Genomic DNA, 19,720 nt, shown 5'->3' with positions numbered 1-19,720 from the left:
AGTACCAAATAGTGCAGTCATTCAATTAAGCAATTATGGAAATGCTGCAAAATGAAAAAATGCTTTCAATATTGAGAATGCAGTATCTCTTCCTTTTTTAGTTACTGTCTTGAGGTACTGAATGCCTCATGTGAAAAAAGTTTTCCTTACGTATGCAGATCTATTAGACCCTTCTAGCCTTGAGAAGGATTCTCTGTTGCTTGATGACACTGTTCACTTAGATCTTCTCATTACCTGTCTCAATATAGTTCTTTTGTTTTTCCAAAATATTTACCTAAAAAAAGCTGAAGCCATTTCTGGTGTTAATTTTTTTCTTCTGGAAGTTACACAGAAATTTTGCCCAAATGATACTTTTTCATATGGATAAGAATACCTACGGCTTCTCTAGTGGTATCTTAATATTATAAACCTATATATGACAACTATTGACTGTGTCCACCAGCAGAAAAATGGTTGCCTTCTTCAGTGAATTTCTCTCATGCTAGGGAAGCTTTGACTCTACTAAAATGAGGCGGTTTTTTAATAAATAAGATACACAGACAATGACAGCAAAAGCTTTGTGCAAAAGGCTTCCACAAGTCACAAAATCTCATCAGTGCCATCAGAATTGTACGATTCTATTTAAATTTGTGGGTTTACTTTAAAAACTCTATTTGGAAATCTAATTTGGGCTTCTAATCCAAACCCACAGACATTTTATAAGACAACTGAAGCCCATGCAGAAGAACAGTGCATTTGTACCTTTGCCACTACATCCAAGGAGTAGATCTACCTACATGAAGGGGAGCCTGAAGACTCAGGCTAATATCCAGTGTACCTTGTCTGATGAGCTAGCCTGAATTAAAACCCCTGATATCTGGCTGTACCAAACAAAAGAGCATGCCTCAACCACAGCATCTTTCAGTAAGATGTCATTTTATTTCATGCTTGTCAGAGGCAAACTAAGAACATAGACAATTAATTAGCTCAAATGACTTGGATGACTTGACAGTTTGCCTGAGCCCTGAGGCTTCTTAGTATATATCCACAGTTTATAATGTAGTACAGAGCTGGTATGCCTGAGCCAGATCAGATGCTGTGTAGGTGTATTACATCAGTATAGATGCACAGCTCTACACAAGTTAATTTAGAATATTCCTTGTTTAAGGGAAGAAGCAGCTACAGATAGAGCCACAAATGTGGATTTTTCTGCTACTCAGCTAACCAGAATCACAAGTCTTTTTTGCAGAAAAGATTAACTTCCTCCATCTGCCTACATCACAGTAGAGTGAGGAATTAAGTTGATTGCACAAAAAATTACTTTGAAATTACCAAATGGTAGAAATGTTTACTTCAAAAAGAATTTTTGTGAATTTTAGTGAGGCTTTTGGTATTGACCCTTAAAGCATCCTTCTGGACAAGTTGTCCAGCTGTGGGATGTGCAGATTCATGGTGTGCTGGCCAGGGCTGGAGGGCAAGGCTCAAAGGGTTGTAAGGAGTGGGGCTAGCACTTGCTGGTAACTGGTCATTAGTGGTGCTCCTCAGAGTTCAATTCTAGGGACAGCTCTGTTAAATATTTTTATGAATGGTCTGGATGCAGGAGTGGAATGCAAGGAGTCAAATTAAGTATGCTGATGATACTAAACTGGGAGATGCTCTTGGCTCTCTCAAGGGCAACAGACTTTGCAGAGGGATTTAGATAGATTAGAGCATTTGGAAAACATCAATGGCATGAAATTCAACAAGAATAAATGCTGTATTCTGCACCTGGGATGGAGTAACACCAGGTCCAACAGGGACAGGAGTGGTTGAAGAGCAGCCCTGAAGAAAGGCATCTGGGGGTGCTGGTCAGGAGCAGCAAAATGTGAATCAGGAGTGTGCCCTGGCAGCCCAGAGGACAAACCCATCCTGGAGTACATGAAACAGCTTCACCAGTCAGTTAAAAGCTGTGATTATCCTGTTGTATTCAGTGCTGGTGCAGCCTTACCGTGAGCACTGAAGGTAGTTCTGGACTTGCCAATTTAAGAAGGATGTTCAGGTCTTTAAATATGTCCAGAGGAGGGCATCAAAGCTGGTGTAAAGGGCTGGAAGATGTGTCCTAAGGAGTGGCTGAGAACTTTGGCCTTGTCTGGTTTGGAGGAAAGGAGGCTGAGGGGTGACCTCATTGTTCTCTGCAACTTCCTGAGGAGGGGAAGTGGAGAGGGACGTGCTGATCTCTGCTCCCTGGGACCCAGGGACAGAACACATGGGAATGGTTCAAAGCTGCATCAGGGGAGTTTCAGCCTGGATACTGGGAAGCATTTCTTTATTGAGAAGATGGTCAAACCCTGGATCAGGCTTACTAGAGTGGTGGTTGATGCCCCAAACTTGTCGGTTTTAAGAAGCATTTGGGCAATGACCTTAATAATATGCTTTAACTCTTGGTCAGTCCTGAAATGACCAGGCAGATAGACTAGATGCTCACTGTAGGTCCTTCCAGCTGAAATTTCTATTCTATTCTATTCTATTCTATTCTATTCTATTCTATTCTATTCTATTCTATTCTATTCTATTCTATTCTATTCTATTCTATTCTATTCTATTCTGTTATCAGTTATCACTCACTCAGCCAGCATTGATATTTTGTCTACAGGAAGTGAAAAAGAAGCTGAAGATAAACAAGAGAACACAGAAAGGCTCTGAAGGAGAAAGAGAGGATGAAATAGGTTTGAAGGAAAAAAAAAAAAAGGAATATTTAGGCTGATGGAAAACTATAGGAACATGCTTTTTCTGGGGGAAGGTACAAGGAAAAACACTTTGGAGAAATAGGAATCTGACAGTGGAAATTTGGGAGAGAAAGGAAAAAAATATGTACAGAGGCATTTACATCCTTAGCAGTAGAAAAATAAATTGTAGTCCAAGGTCTAGAACTGGAATCCTTGTTAATAGTGCTATTATAAATCTATGAGTCTGTATCCTGTTCCACTTGTAGCACTCCCATCTACACATACACATCCACATATTTCAGCTTTGTCTGCAGACACACCCCACTGGATCCAAACCTTGTATCCATAAAATAAGAAAATATGTATTTATTTCTCGAGAAATTCCTCCCAAAATTTTTGTTCTGGTTCAGTGTTGCTTTGGATTTCCTGCAACAGAGCACAATATGTTATAATTTTTTCAGTGTTTGTTTAAAATATCTTGATATTACTACTACTGAGTTTGTTTGCAGTCTTGTCCAAAGCTGGAGATTGTTGATGGCAAAGCTTGAAAGGACAAATTATCATTGTTATTTATTTAGAAAGCTTTAGTATGTTAGTACAAATCAATGGTGTTACTGCTTTACTCAACATTCTGGCTGCAGTATTTATTGTTTTGACATTTCTTGACCCTTATTTTAGAGTTCTGGAATCCTTTTATGCAATTATTTAGCAGCATAGCTATTGGCACTAGAAACTTAACTCACTTGCATAAAGACTTCCTTCCGGCTTATTCATAACTTACAAATGAGCATCACGCTGCACAGCCTAAGATAGATCCTAAGTGTGCATTTTCACATTTGGGATAATTTTTTTAGTGAGTTGTCTTCCTCGGTGACACATTGCTCTGATTTTCCATACTGATCACTTCCTTCCCTCAACTATGTAGAGGCTTCGTGGGTGGTGTACAATAACTTGGAGACTACTGATTATTTTTGTAGATTTAAGTAATTCTATAAAAAAGCTTTTCTTTGATGGTGGTTGCAAATTTTCCAATTCTCTAACAAAGCCAGTTGAACAAAATAGGAAATCTTCCTAATTTGTATAGAAATGGAAGAAGGAATCAATAGAACTGCTTCTGTACAGCTTTCATTTCTCTCAGTCACATTTTGCCCCTCTTGCAGCATACCTGAGGTCTGGTAATCTTCTCTGACAATGCCAATTTTTCCAGCTTATTGGGTTGCTCATAGAAACAATAACAGAAGCTGTTTCTAGAATGTAATTTGTCAGAATATTTTATTATCAAAATAATTGTGCAAGGGTGTTTGTTATGTACTTATGAGACATAAAGCCATATATAGAACACTTCTCAGCTTTCATAACCTATTCTTCCAAAGTAGAAAGTACACAGAACTAATCATATTATATAAATATGTAAAAAAACCCTTGATGACATATAATGATAATAAAGCAATATAGACATTACATATCTACTGTAACATTATTGTAGGTTGCACTTTGGAGATTTTTTTTTCTTTCGTATTTTTTGCAATAGGAAAATCATCCTTTTGATTAAGGCAAACAAAAAAAAGTCAGAACAGTACACCATAGCAATAGGTTTGACATGCTAGGCTAAGAATACATTTGAGGCAAACTGGAAACAGTCTGTGTTAATGTCTGATAATTTAGATCTGTATTTGAAAAGTAGATCCTTAATATAAATAAAAATACCAGCACAAAACTGTTTTTACTTTCGGCGAGTGAAAATACATACATACTTAGATATGTTCATAAAATGTGACAAAGGGCAAATACACATTTTTATTATTGTTTTCTAAAAATTCTGATCCAGATCACAACCCTATTGTTCTAAATAAACTCCAAATAAACATTAAGAAATAGTTTTTGTTTCAACAGGTCATAATGTAATCGATATGGGAAAGAAAAAAAACAGAGAAAAATCATTGTTACTTGTGACATTAAAGAGAATTAGTGATTCACAGAAGTCTCATAGAAAGGTAATAGAAATAGCATTTGATTTCTGAAAGGGATTCAGGCTTGTAATTAACTATAACTTATGCCCATGTAGAAGGAGAAAAACAATCAACCCTCTGCAGCTACTAAGAGAAAATATATAACATGATCTACTTTTTCTCACTCTTGTCTCCAGATAGTTCTCTAAACAAGACTAGCTCCTTATGTAGAAGTCAAACAGCCTTATTTCAAAGCCAAGGGGAAACGGTTTTAAATTGAAAGGAAGTAGGTTTAGATTAGATGTTAGGAAAAAAAATCTTTACTGTGAAAGTGGTGAGGCACTGGAACAGATTGTCCAGAGAAGTTGTGGATGCACCATCCCTGGAAATGTTCAAGGCCAGGTTGAACTGAAAGGCATCCCTGCCCGTGGCAGAGGGATTGGAACTAGGTCCCATCCAACCCAGTCCATTCTATGATTCAATGAATATGGACTTCCTTGTATTCCTTTTCCTATTTTTTTTTTTCATCTGCATGATAACTGTGGGGTTATGAGAAATAATAAGCCCACATAAGCCAGGGCACTGAAGCAGTCTTGCCTCATAAGATAAAATACTGATGAAGAGCAGAGTCCCTACTCAGAAAGAGCTTACACCTGGTGATTATAGGCAGATAACCTAGATATTCAGATTTAACTCATAGAGTTTGATTTTAAACCATTCAGGATGAAAAATTAAAACCCCATTTCACATGGATTGTTGTTTACAATTATGCTTGTCTCTCTTTGTAATATCTGCATGATGGAAGCAGATGTGGGGTGGCAAAATTTTGGACCAGAACATTCTGGTAAGTTCACACACCTAGCCAAAATGAGAAAGTATGTTCAGAAATCTCTGCTTCTTAAGTTTTACATAAACTTTTCAACAGTTTGTAGTGGTTTGGACCTTGTTTTCCCCCAGAGGCTAAGAAAAGTGGTAACCCCCAAGGGGTGAAAACCCCTGGAAGTTTTGAAGTTTTGTCCAATGGGCACTCCTGCAAAATGTAAACATACCACAAGCAAACGGAAGAGATGAGTGGTAGTTTGGTCTGTTGTAGAAGAGGTAGCCATGTTGTGAGCCACGAGGAAGGGGCTCAGAGCCCCATAGGATGGCTCTGGCCCCCTCCCAGTCCCAGCTGGGGGGACTGCAGAGACTTGGAACAGTGTCAGACTGGGCTAAGTGTCTGTAGCTGAGCCTGGAGATGTTTCTCCACTGGAGCAGCAGCAGCAGCAAGAGTGGCAGACCTGCACTGACCGGAGCGGTGGCAGAGAGCCAGAAAAGATGAGATGCGGCGGAGGCATTACATCCAAGCAGGAGAGACACAGTGTTGTCTGAAGAAAGAGAGCTAGCAGCAGAGAGACAGAGTTTGGGGTAAGAACTGTACCGAACCCCCCAAACTCCCTTGGAGACCCCTCCTAGAAAGAGGAGGAGCACATGGACTCCTATTAAGGAGAAGAGTCTTAGACATGCAGCACCGGAGAGAGAGGAGCTAAGAAGTTCAGTTATCCTGAGAGCTCAGTCAGGACGGTGTGGGAGGTTGGCCTTGGGGGCCCTCCCTTGCTGCAAGTTACAAAGAAGCTCACAGCCTAAGGCAGGGCACAGAGGCCCTGCAAGGAGCTTGAATCTCCTGAAGATACCAGACCGTCACGAAGACCCCTCTGCATCTCGTGATATGACCGTGGTGGAACGACCTTTGTCTGGGCTGACGTAGTCCACAGAGGAAGACCCCTTTGCCTGTGTCGAGGGGCCGAGGGAGCTTGGATACCTCCCTCGTGAATGTTGGCAGAAATCCAGCCATCAGTTGCTGCATGTGGAGAGGACAGATGACTGCTGCTGTAGAAGATGCTGCTGCTCAGAGACTGGAAGGGATCTGTCTTTCTTCCCTCCTGGACTTTTTATTTGGAGGGAAGAAGAGATCTGATCCATTATAAATACTATATGTCATGGTAGAGATAGTTGTGATGGTGTGCATAATGTATTATAATATTTATTTGTATAGTCATTGTAATATATTCCCTTTCCCCATTTGGAGTCTGGTGTGTTTTGTCTGGAAAAAACCCATCTCACATTGGATTGAGATGTGACAGGGGGCTAGGACTAGGGAATTTAGATTTTGGGGCTATCTCAAACCATGACACAGTTTCATCACAAAATCATGGAATTGTTAAGGTTGAAAAGGACCTCTGGAGATCATGTAGTCCAACCCCCCTGCCAAGGCAAGGTCATGGTTTTTTGTTTGTTTATCTGTTTGATATTAGATCTCATTAGAAAATTTGTAATTTTTTTTTTTGGATTTAGGGCAAAAAGCTGATTGACCTTTATCTCTGGAAGATATACTAAATGCACAGCCACATTATGTATACCAAAGAAAAAGGGAACATTTGTGGATGTTTATATATGTATTTATATATATACATATATGTGTAAGATCTGTAGACACATATATAGATATACTAGTATTTGTCTGCGTGTATAGATACCTATAAAGTGAGGGAAACATGGTTTCTGCATAAATGTAATAAAGAATGTAATAGATACTAAAAAAGTAAGACAGCCGTATAGTGTTTCTCATTATCTTCACCATTCAGTGCATAATTCTAATACATATTTCTGTTCACTGTCAAAGGTCTACCCTGAATATAAAATTATTTTATTCATGAGGTTCTCCTTTAGCATTGTACTGTATGAGTTTCCACCATATCTTCCTTCTGAGTTGAAATACTGCAGTTACAAAACTACACAACCCTTTTGCAAACTCACTGTCACAGTGAGGATTAGTCTTCATCATGGTCTCATTCCCATATCTTTATTCTCCCAATGGTCAGTTGCACAAATCATTGGCATTGATTTTGTTTGCTGTGTCTTGTTCAGGAAGACCTCTTTTAGGTGGGATAAAGTATTCATCCAGAAAAAAGGTGTTACAGTTACAAATTGCAAAGGTTCTATTTTAGGTGACTTGACCAATCTTGATGCTGTAACAGATCCTTACCTTTCTATGTAATTTTAACAACTCAATCTTTTTGTTTATTAGTTAGTTGATATATACTTACTACACACTGCACTGTCTATGTATCATTCTAACTTGCAAAGCAAAACCTTTGGTACTTACATAGTCAAGATGGTCTGTGTACTGAAGTCTCATTTTAATTGAATTTTCTCACTCTTATATCTTGATGAAATTCCAGAGAACAAATTCTGTGATACTTGCATTCTTTCTTTTATAAATGTGGTGGATTAATCTTGGCCAGTAACCTGAGGTGGGTTGACCTTGGCAGACTGCTGGGTGCTCACCACATGCTCTAGCAACCCTATCCCTCAACAAGACAGGGGAGAGAAAATATGACAAAAACTTCATGTCTTGAGATAGTGACAAGGAGATCACTAAGCAGTTACAGTCATGGACAAATTAGGCTGTATTTGGAGGAAGTTAATTTAGTTTATTCCCAGTTAATAAAAGAGTAGGATAATGAGAAGCAAGAATAAATCTAAAAACTCTCAAATTCTCTACTTCTCCTCCCCAGTGGTGCAGGGGGACTGGAAATGGGAGCTGCTGTTAGATTGTCTCAAGTCCTGCCAGGAGCCTATTCCAGCAAGAGCCCTCCATGGGGTTACATCTTCCTTTGGGGCGCATCCACCTGCTCCAATGCAGAGTCCTCTACAGACTTCAGTCTGACAATCTGCTCCACTCTGAATCTCCATGGGCTGTTTTTTTATGTTTATTTCTCTCTCTGTTTTAGCCTATGCAGTTATAAAAAAACTAATAAGGGAAATATTTTTTTTGTTTGTGTGTGTCTTCTTAATTTAAATTAAATGTTAGTGTGGTAGATTCTTCCCTTGTGCAGTTGTCTGTCATGTCTTGGTGGCATCTTCTTTATTGACATCTCTGTCTTCTTGGCTTATAGAACATAAGGACTTCATCTGCAAGTACAGTTTTGAATATATTCTCAAATCCCAAGTGATTTTCAACTTAGGAAAAATGTGAATCTTCACATTTTCTAGCATTTGCAAAAAAAAATTATCACTCTACATCATCATCACAAACTCAGTAATAGTGCCTGCTACTTGTGTTCAGTATTTTATAAAATCTGTCTTGCTCAGCTGTCATAAAATAATCAGTACTTTAGGGAAAAAAATTCTTTTGCTGAACAGTTTCCCTGAAGAGTTTTTGTTTGTTTGTTTTCATTTTGCTTTTGTTGAGTTTTTTTTCTTTTAAGGGATTTATTTCTGTATTGTCAGGAGTTCAAAGAATTATATATGTCTTCTTTTCAAAAAACTTTTGAAAAAAAACCTTGTTTGCTTTTAGCAAGATTTAAATCATATTGGCTGATTCTATAATTCTAAATGTTAGTATCTTAACTTGCTCATTACTTATTTAACTTTTAAATGACACTCTAAGGATTATTTTTGTGGATGGAGCATAATCACTGAGTGTGCAAAATAGCACAGAACTTCTAGTCATGTATCTATCCTATTGTTCATTGTACTGGGTCTGGCTGGGATGAAGTTATAAAGTCTTTGCAGCAGCCCCTGTGATGTTGTGCTTGGCGCTTGTGGCTAATAGACTGTTGATAACACAACGGTGCTGTGTTCAGCGCAAATCCAAAACATAGCCCTGTACTAGCCACTGTGAAGAAAATTAACTCTATCCCAGCTGAAACCAGCACATCTGCACATAATATGTGTGTGTGTGTGTTCCTTTTTATCAGTATGAGGGAGAAAAGGGACTTCCTATAGCATTGAAGAATACACATGGAACTTCAAAATGACAGGAAGCTTGCCTTTCCATGACTTCTTTTCAGTTGTAGAATGAAGGCTGTTCAGGACTTTTTTTAATTTGCTCTTTTCTCTCCTCTATTTCTAAAGTTTGTATTTGTCATAGTGTTTCTCTTTTTGATTAATTAAGATACATGGGATTATTAACATTAAATTTATATATAACTATTCAGAAGGAATAAAAATATTAACATCTTCAGAAGCCTACACATGAGTACCATGTCCAGTACTGAGTCAAACTCTGCTGTATGTAAACATTTGCAATTTGGTAGTCCAGAAACAGTAATTCTCTTGGTGGTAGGTGTTAAAGAAAATAAATGTAAGAAATCTCTCTGTGTTTTTTAAAACTCAAACATGAATCTTCAGTTCGTTTTCTTGGCCTTACCCCTATTGATGAGAATGGTAACAAAAGAAAATTTCTCAAATATGCTTTATGATGTCAGTAATAAAAATCAAAGAAACAGTATGAGGACAGCATGAACAAAAATCTGATTTTTTCCCTCTTTTATTTTTTTTTTAATTATTTTTTCAATAATGTATATGCTTATCATTTTATAACATTTCTTCTAGAACACTTTTAGTAGCAAAATTTATTTCACTGGATTGTATAATCCTTAGGGCTTCCTACTCACTTGCAGTGAGACCCATAAATTTTTTAAATGTTTATGTAAAAATTAAAACTGAATGGAATTCTGTCTATCTTCCCAATTTATATAAAGAATTTCCAAATTTTGAAAAATTGTTTACATAACGTATAGGAATACAATGTTGGCTTTGAATTTTTTTAATGGAAAGAAGTTTCAAAAAGTGATGACACATTTTAACTACAGTATCTTTGAGTGAAAAAAATCAGTCAAAGTTATTGCTCTATTCATAAGAAATCATGAATACTTCCATCAAGGTGTTGCAGAATTGGGCCACTTTTCTATATGCAGTGAAGACAATTAAGAATTTCATATTATCTCTTCTTAAATATTTTATTGAGATATGCAGGTTTTCTTCAGAAAAGGAACATTTAGACCATTTGGATTACAACACTGAATTACACATTATCAAAACAAATGCAGGATCACCACGTTGTTTAGAAGTTAACTGATAATGACAAGTGGACTAGTTTTTAAATATAGTTTTCCTTTAAAGATATTTTTAAAGTGACTTACCAAATGTAAGGTATGAAAAAGGACTTAAGGTCATGGTTGATAAACAACTGACCATTTGATCTCTGTCTGATGCTGTAGCACTGGAGGCCAATACAATTTATAAATTATATTTTAAATTCTCTTACATGAAATAGTAATATAGGAGTTTTAAGATTGTATTACTTCTGTACATTAATGAGACCATTATGGGATATGAGAGCTTGAGAAACTGGAGAATTTTAGCAATAATCTGAAATAAAGGAAACCATTTTTTGTAGCAAAAATTAAGACTTTTACTTTATGTAGATGACTTGATTGATGTCCACAAGAACTAGATTGCTGACATCACAGCAACCTTTTATCTGGAAGAACAGAACATGACAATAGCACTTGTAGAAGATGTTATTCAAAGACTTTAGATCAGGACATAGGTAACTGAGGCACATATTGTAAGAAAGGAAAAAGAAAAAAATCACTAGATGTGTCAGAAATCTGCATTATTCAGACGATCACTATTCAGCAACCATAGCAGGCAAATCTTTTTAGCCTTGAAATATTTAATAATCCACATATTTTAATAGTCTTTACCTCACTAAACAAGTATTTTATTTTTTAGCAGTTTTCAAGTTTTGCAGTACCACAATAGTTCAGGTTTTCTAGTGCTTTTGGAAAGAAAAAAAAAAAGAGTAGATGCTGGCAAGATGCCATGTCACGGTTTAACCCTATATCTTGGATTTTCTGAAGCTTGCCATGCCATGCTGCTTCATACCATAGCTGATATAAATAGGGTAGCTGTCTCCTAGGATTTATACACAGCTCATCTGAATATATACCATCTACTAGCCTCATTTTGCATTTTCCTATTAACTGCAGTGTAGGTATGACTCAATGCCTTTTGAATTCTTTATATACTGACCCACCAAGAAAACATATTTCATGGTGATAATTCACTAGTCTTTAATTACATCTTGTATGCATGCCAGAAGTATACTATCACCTTCACCACAGTGATATGTTTCTGTACCTGATTTTACAAAGTATTTAATTGATTTCCTTTTATTAATGAATGAAGTCACTTCCCCACACATGGAAAGCAATCAAGAAGTTTTTACCTTTTTTTTCAACACCACTTTGCTCTGAAAGCTCAAACTCATGTATCACTCATTAGTCAAGTCAAAAAAGCTGTTATCCAGGAAGAATGCAATTAAAGTAGAGACGATGGGGAAAAGCAAGATTGTCCCAATATAAAGGATCAGAGAAAGTGTAGGAAAACCTCGTTGAGAAAAACAGGGGATGTAAGATTAAAACATAAACGAAAAGTAACCTGGCTACTGCCACATAAGACAATGAAAAAATGTTTCTCTAAAAACAACAAATGGAAGACTAAGGAAAATCTCCACTCTTTATTGGAAGAAGGGGGAAACAAAGTGAACAATTATGAGGAAAATTTTGAGGTAATTAATGGCTTTTGTTGCCTCAGTCTTTAATAGTTAGACCAGTTGTTCTCTGGGTACCCAGCGCCCTGAGCTGGCAGGGAAGAGGAGCACAATGAAGCCTATATAATCCAAGAGGAAATGGTCAGTGACCTGCTACGCCACTTAAACCTTCACAAATCTATGGGGCCAGATGGCATCCACATGAGGGTACTGAAGGATCTAGCATAAGTACCAATCATTTACCAACATAGTCCTAGCTAGCCCAGGAGGTTCCAGTTGACTGGAGGTTAGTAAGTGTGATGACCAGCTACAAGGGGAGCCACAAGGATGATACAGGGAACTACAGGCCTGTCAGCCTGACCTCAGTGCTGGGGAAAGTCATGGAGCTGATCATCCTGGGTGCTGTGAGCCACTGGATCACTAAAAGTATTTTACTACTGGGTCACAACCAACTCTGTGGGTGCAGAGAGAGGGCCAGCTTCAGAACTCCTGGGGCCAGGCTGGAACATGCAGTCCACATGGATTAGCTGTCAGTCAAAAGACAGCCTGGTAGCCCACTCACACCACACCCCTGAAATCCCTGACCCAGCCTCTGATTGTCTGCACCACCCCTCACTCCCACCTGGGAGGCACTGAGTGGTCAGTGCCAGACATCCCGCCTGGGAGGGGTGGCCACAGAGGGGCAAAGGACATAAATACAGCAGCACGTGAGGCCATCTCTCTCTTTCTTCTCCAGACCCTCCCATCTGCTTTGTGGAGCTGGATCTCCATAGGATTCTTTGGTACTACTTATTTTTTCTTGTTTCTTCTCTTAATCTCTGTCTTTCTTTACTCTTTTCTTACTTAATATTTTGGATAACTTAAAACCAGTGGGTTGGATTCCACTAAGTCATGTGGGTTCAGTGCTTCGGGGAATGCTTTATCTTGGTTGTTTGTTACCTCTTTTCAACTTTTGCCAAAATCCTTATTTCCTCCTAAAATTAAAAGTATCTCCTTGGAAAACATGTCTGCATTCTCTCTTTATGCTATCTCAAGGTATATGAGAACCAAAGGCTCTGCAAAAATTCGGTGGGCAAACTCTTGGAGTCTGAAATATAAAGGAAATACTCCCAGTTAATCTTGTGACTTTGGGAGTAGAGTCTTACAGATGCTAGCAGGCAGCATGTGAAGGACAACCCCAGGATCAGGCCTAGTCAGTATGAGTTTATGAAAGGTAGCTTCTGCTTGAGCAACTGTCTTGGTTTGAGACAATGTGAAGGGGCAGAAACCTCAGACAGAAGTCTCCTCTCTTGGATTCAATCCCCCTGGTTTCTCCAATACAGATAGAGGGACCAAATACGCCTGGATGTAAGTGAAAAAAATAACTCTTTACCAACAAGAATGCTAATAACAATGTAGATAGAACTTGCCCTGCCCACTGTACCAAATTGAGTTGGTGGTCAGCTTTCCCCACCCAGGAAAAAACATGTGGCCACAGAGACAATACGACCACCCATCCTGTGGTTTGCCTTCCCCACACACAGAAAATCTGACAGGAAAAAGAGAGTCAGCACTAGCAGGAACGGCAGGTGGCTGGGATTTGATATCAGCAGACACCTGCGTGACACTGGACAAAGGCTTCAGTGCTGGTCCAGGCACTTGGAACAGGGCTCCAGCCCCGTAGAATGTTTGAGTCAATAATCACTAACATTTCAGTCTCTTTAAAGAAGGCAAAACACCAAAAAGCCAAAAAGGTATATTTGGAGAAAAGAAAAGACTTTTTGTGTAACCCAGGATACCAAACTGATCTCCTTCTATGACAAAATGACCCATTTAGTGGATGAGGGAAAGACTGCCAATGTCTACTTGGACTTCAGTAAAGCCTTTGACACTGTCTCCCACAGCTCCCAGTGTTTCCTGGAGAAACTGGCTGTCCATGGCTTGATACACTCTTCATAGGCTAAAAAAAAGTCTGAATTCCAGGCACAGAGAATGGTGGTGAAAGGAAATAAATCGTGTTGGTGTTCTTCAGGGCTCAGTATTGTGGCCAGACCTGTTAAGTTTATTGACTTATTTAAGTCCTGTTATCTTTATTGACAACCTGGATGTGGGAAGCAGGTGCACCCTCAATCAGTTTGCAGATGACACTAAGTTGGGTGGCAGTGTTGTCTGCTGGAGGGGAGGAAGGCTCTCCAGAGCCAGAGGGATCTGGACAGGCTGGATCAACACTTGGGCTGAGGCCAACTGTATAAGTTTTAATGATGTGAAGTGCTGGGTTCTGCACTTGGGTCACAACAACCCCATGCATTCTACAGGGAAAGAGCAGCTGAAAAGTTGCCCAGCAGAAAGGGACCTGGAGTCACTGGTTGACATCTGGCTGAACATGAGGCATGTGCCCCAGTGGCCAAGAAGGCCAATGTCATCCTGGCTTGTATCAGAAATATTGCAGCCAGCAGGACAAAGGAAGTGATTGTCCCTCTGTATCCGGCACTTGTGAGGCCACATCTTTAATCTTGTGTCCAGTTGTAGGTCCCTCATTTCAAGAAAGACATTCAGGAGCTGGACTGTGTCCAGAGAAGGGCAACAGAGCTGGTGAAAGGTCGCAAGTTTTATGCGGTACAGATGAGGGAGCTGAGGTGTTTAGTGCAGAGAAATGGAGGCTCATGACCTTATTGCTCTCTACAACTACTTGAAGTTGTAAGTCACAGGGGGGTTGGTCTCTCCTCCTGAGTAACAAGCGATAAAATGAGAGGAAATGGCTTTAAGTTGTGCCAAGAGAGGTTAAATTTGATATTGGGAAAAATTTCATCGCAGAAAGGGTTGTCAAACATTGGAATGTGCTACTCAGAGTAGTAGTTGAGTCACCATACCTGGAGGTATTTAAAATATATGGTATGGCACTGAGGGACATGGTTCAGTGGACTTGGTAGTGTTAAGTTAATGGTTCAACTCAATGATCCTAAGAGTCTGTCATGTGAAAAGGGGAGATCTCCTAAAACCCTTTGTGTTGGATTAATCTGTCAGCACTGCAGTAAAGCTAAGACCCTTGTCTGACAAAGTCCTGTTATGGGGACTCTTCACAGTGCAGCCCACTTGACCAGAGGGTGATTCAACTGACTTGTTCAGGGCCACAAACCAACTGAGACCCCTTCCCAGGTCTCCACACCTTTACCCACTGCTGGCAACTGCCAGAAACCTTGAAGGACTCACACTAACAATTTACAGAAAAACACTCTTTTTTAATAAAATTGTGACAGATTAAGATTTGAGGATTGCCAATGACAGTATCTGACTGCACAAACATATTCAAAGCAATATACTAACAAGTTCTAATCCCTAAAAAAAGCTAGTTTGAGATAGTCAGAGTATGGTTCTTACCAATAGGCATCCCTGCAGGGGAGAAGAGAGGTTCAGTCCGTCCACTGATCCCAGAAGTTACAATGGAGTCTTTACTAACTTCTCTCCATTCTTAACTTACTTTTATACTATTTCTTTATGTTTAAGTGGAGTTTGAGTGACTCTAGTTATATATGATACTCGGTGAGGAGTGGTCTTGCCTTGGAGACAGGTAGCATCAGTATAGTATCTGAGATAACCTTGGTACGGTGATATACATCAGTCCAAGGAGAGTGATTTGGCCATGGTCGCTGGTTCAGCAGCAAGACATCTTGTTTTATCTCTCTTGTTTTTCAACTGCTACATGGCTTATCAGCTAAAAAGTACCAAGTTCCTTCCTCTGCAAGTATTTCAACAGAGCCTGGGTTCGATATCTCCCCTCTGCTCCACCCTCCATTTAGTCCTCCTTAAATTGCATGTGGAAAGTTGGACATGTTGACCACATTTCATCCAGGGAGTAGCAACTGCATTTTCCTGCTTAGCATATATTGTGTGGGGAGTCAGCATACTGATCGCAATCTCCATTTATTAAAATGTAATTTTACCCCCGGTCTTTTTTCCATAGGGTCTTTTTCTAACTTTAATGATTCTTTGATTCTATGATAACTGTTCTTCTTCCTTTTATAGTCTGAGTTGGTTATGGGATCCAAGTCTTCTGAAAGATACTAAAAATACTAAAAATGTTTTAAGGAAATATGTAGGTGAGCTGATGCATCCTACATCTAGTGTTCAGCTTCGTATTGTTCCATTGAGGTCAATATGGTTTTTGGACTGGTGCTGGCTCAGAGCGCAGCTGATTCAGATGTACAACAGTCTATATAATTTTTGCTGCGTTGCTTAGCTAGAAAGCTCTTAAGATAAAACTGGTACTGATTTCCCTGAGATGAATCTATGATGGTTTCAGTGTGACAACTAGGAAAAATTTGACTTGCTTCATTAAGCAATTGGGGAACTTCAAATTCTTAAGAAATTTCTTGTTGTTGGATCACTCTGAAATCCACAACCAGGCAGTGTTCTAGAAATGTCAACTGGTATTTTACTTTCATATGGAAATACTGAAACTAATTAACAATACTTAAACCACTTAATATAAATGTCTGTTGTGGTTAAAGAAAACTAATGTAATTGGTCAACGATCTTTAAGCTTCCTGGAAAGCTTTAAACTCTTAATTCCAGTTAATTAAAACAAAAAAAAAATACAAGTGTCTGACACTTTAGTGTTATTTTACAATGTGGATAGTCATTACAATTTTTTCTTGACTTAAACACACACTATGCTTTCCTATATGCTGAGTATGGAAAAAAGAACCCACAGCAACATAACTAGCACTGCATAGGCTTGTGTTTAAAGTAAATAAAGAATATAAAAGCCACTTTGTTGCAGAGTGTTGGGGACAAAAAAGAAGTGGGACTTTGTCCCTTTATTTAGAAGAACTTTATTATTTTAAATGGATTAATTTCATTCCAGTATCTTCAGGATGAAGTCTCAAGTGAATAAGGAGACATTGATATGTCTTTCTTTATTACACATTGCCGTAGTTCTTACAGAATCTGTATTATCCTTTTTACACTCACTGTGCTATTATTCCTCTCTAGTGCAATGTCATCGACAGTATGTTTTAGACTTAAAAAAAAAAAAACCAAACCCAAAAAAATCCACTGCAATCAAGTTTGATCAAAGAAATGTATTTTCAGAATTAAATGCTTCTATACAATTTATAGGTAGTATTCTTTAAGTTTTAAAAAATATTAATTTTTGATGTGTTTGTAGAGTATGGATTATGGTGTACTCCTTGGGAATAAGGAAACAATGACTTATAAAATGGAGATTTTTTTTCTTAGTGTGAAATCGAGACTTCTGTTAAATGCAGTATGATGTTTTACATGTCGAATGGGATGAGAGACCACAATGTCACTCCATCTCCAAACAACTATGTTAAATCCAGAAGTTTTCTAAAAATTCTGGACCAGAACCTATATGGTGTTTCTCTGAACTCAGAATACATCTCTGACTTCTTGGCTGCAGTTTAAATGTTCTTTTCTTTCCTTGCTCTATCAAATATGGAGATTCATGTTGTCTCAAGCTTCTCCTAGATCACCTTAGTCTCATGTCAATTATTTTGCAAATGGTTTAAGGTCTGGTTTGCACTTAAGTGCTAATCTTTTGGTCATTCATAAGTATAATTACAGCATCATTTTCAAGCATATATGTGAGGTTTGTCTCAGAGTGACCCAAGGCACCCCAAAGATTTTGCACCCAAGATCTTGGAAATATCTAAAGGTCTAAAAAGTTCTAAAAATTTAGGTAAAGATCAATTATCCTGTGCCAATCCACATCTCACCAGGAATCACATCCTATCATTTTAGGAAATTCTGTTGGTTGGTGTTAAATAGATCAATTATTTGGGCTTCTTTCTGGAAGTTTCTAAACTGTGTTGTGTGAACAAAGTACAAATTATATGTTAACGTAGATTCACATGACAAGGCTAAAAAGTGTGAAGGAGTGTAGGCCACTTTCTTATTAAGGAGATGACATATGGCATTGTTATTGTCTTAGACGTGTAATTTTTATGCAGCATTACTTCTTTTGTTATTCATTGCTCAACTTACCACCCATAGCTGATATACAGTCTATATACAGAATACACCTATGAAGCTGATTTTTGGGGTGTACACAGAAAACCTAGTGATTTCCCTTGCATGTGCAACAAGTGAGATTGCAGAACTGAAAGTAAGAAAGCAGAAGTTTAAAGGACACTGAAATATTTAACTTTGAAACAAAACTTGAAAGCATATAGTTTGTAAGGATTGTAGTTTTTTAGTTGCAGCACAGTTATAGAACAGTTGAATTATTACAGGATACCTCTGGATGACTGATTTAAAACCCCTCTTGAGATTGAACTAAAAGTGACCATGATATATAGTTGTTTGGGCTTGAGATAGGAAGGTGATTTGGAATATGGTACTATTCATAAAATTGCCATCTAGGTCTGAGCTGTGTGGCACTTTGATAGTTTAATTATAAATCTATCACTTAAATCTTTCTGGAAGATGGGTTGTTTTTCAAGCAAATTCTGACTTGATCGAGCAATACAAGATGAAGTTCTATGGTTTATAAAAGAGAACAAATATGCCAAAGATGCTTTACTTTTCCCAAATTTAAAATGTGGATCTTTAGCTGATATTCAAGGCTATTTGGAATGCTATCCACCTTAAGAAAAACAAATGTGCTATGGATCAGACTGCCTTCTAAAATGCAAATTAACTTTTGTGTGATTTTTAAAATCCACATCTCCATGGACTCATTTGAATTTTGCTGTGTTTCATGGGATTTCAAATTGGGACAGTGTTCTACACCTAGTGATCTGGCATAATTTCAGCTAAAATTCTTGAGATTTCATTTTGATATTACCACTTACTTAGAGTCAGTTTTTTTTATATTTTTGCACAACTAGGGCTCAGACTGTCTATAAAACTTTCAAAAGGATCTGAACTTCTGAAGGATTTATTTAATCATTTGTAGCTCATACTATCCTTTAAGGGAATCTCTATTTCCTAAGTTAATGAAGTTAAATTAGAACTTTGAACTGGTACTAATTAATATAGAAAAGACAATGCATGATAACCTGGATTTAGTTCAAGTCCGGTGGGTTTGTGAGTACTGTGTTATAAGAACTAGGTTACTGGAGAGAACATACTTGGATGATGCATGCTGTTCAGTAGCTGTGACTAGTGTCTTCAAGACCTTTTCTTAAAAGCTGTAAATCTGGTCAAGGTGACTTAAGCAAAACAAGTACAAGAGAAGTATTTATGAATACTTCTATTTAAAAATATGTTTGTAGTGCTATATATATTTCTATATATATAATGTTACATATTCGTCTGTATATGTATATAGTTATATACATGTATATGCCCACACTCATTGAATTTTCATGTTATTTTTCTGAAGCAAGACTTCCACAAGGCAATCTGTTAAAGTTCTACTAATAGGCAGCTCTGTTGCTGTTTGTTAGACTTATGAAAACTCTGCTACATAGTCTTCTGTGTACCACACATATTTTCATGTGCTTGGGAAGTGTTGTAAATGCTAGAATTGATAGAGAACTTTTGATCTAAGCTTTTTATTAAACCCAACCAATTTTCCCAGGTGCTTTCAAGGCTGCAGCTCCAAGACTTCTAGTATTCTTTGCATTTATTGGGTTTAACAGGCAAGCAGATATCTGGAAATTTCACTGGGTCTTAGATCCATCCCCGACTGAAACTTCTTAAGCTACTGGATTTTTTTGAGGAACTGAGACAACAGTCCTAAGAATGGCTGAAATTCC

Source organism: Manacus vitellinus, unplaced genomic scaffold (genome assembly GCF_001715985.3).
Source record: "Manacus vitellinus isolate BGI_N305 unplaced genomic scaffold, ASM171598v3 scaffold_0_pilon, whole genome shotgun sequence".
NCBI lineage: Eukaryota > Metazoa > Chordata > Aves > Passeriformes > Pipridae > Manacus > Manacus vitellinus.
The sequence above is the reverse complement of the archived record's forward strand: the minus strand, read 5'-3'. Positions refer to the sequence as shown.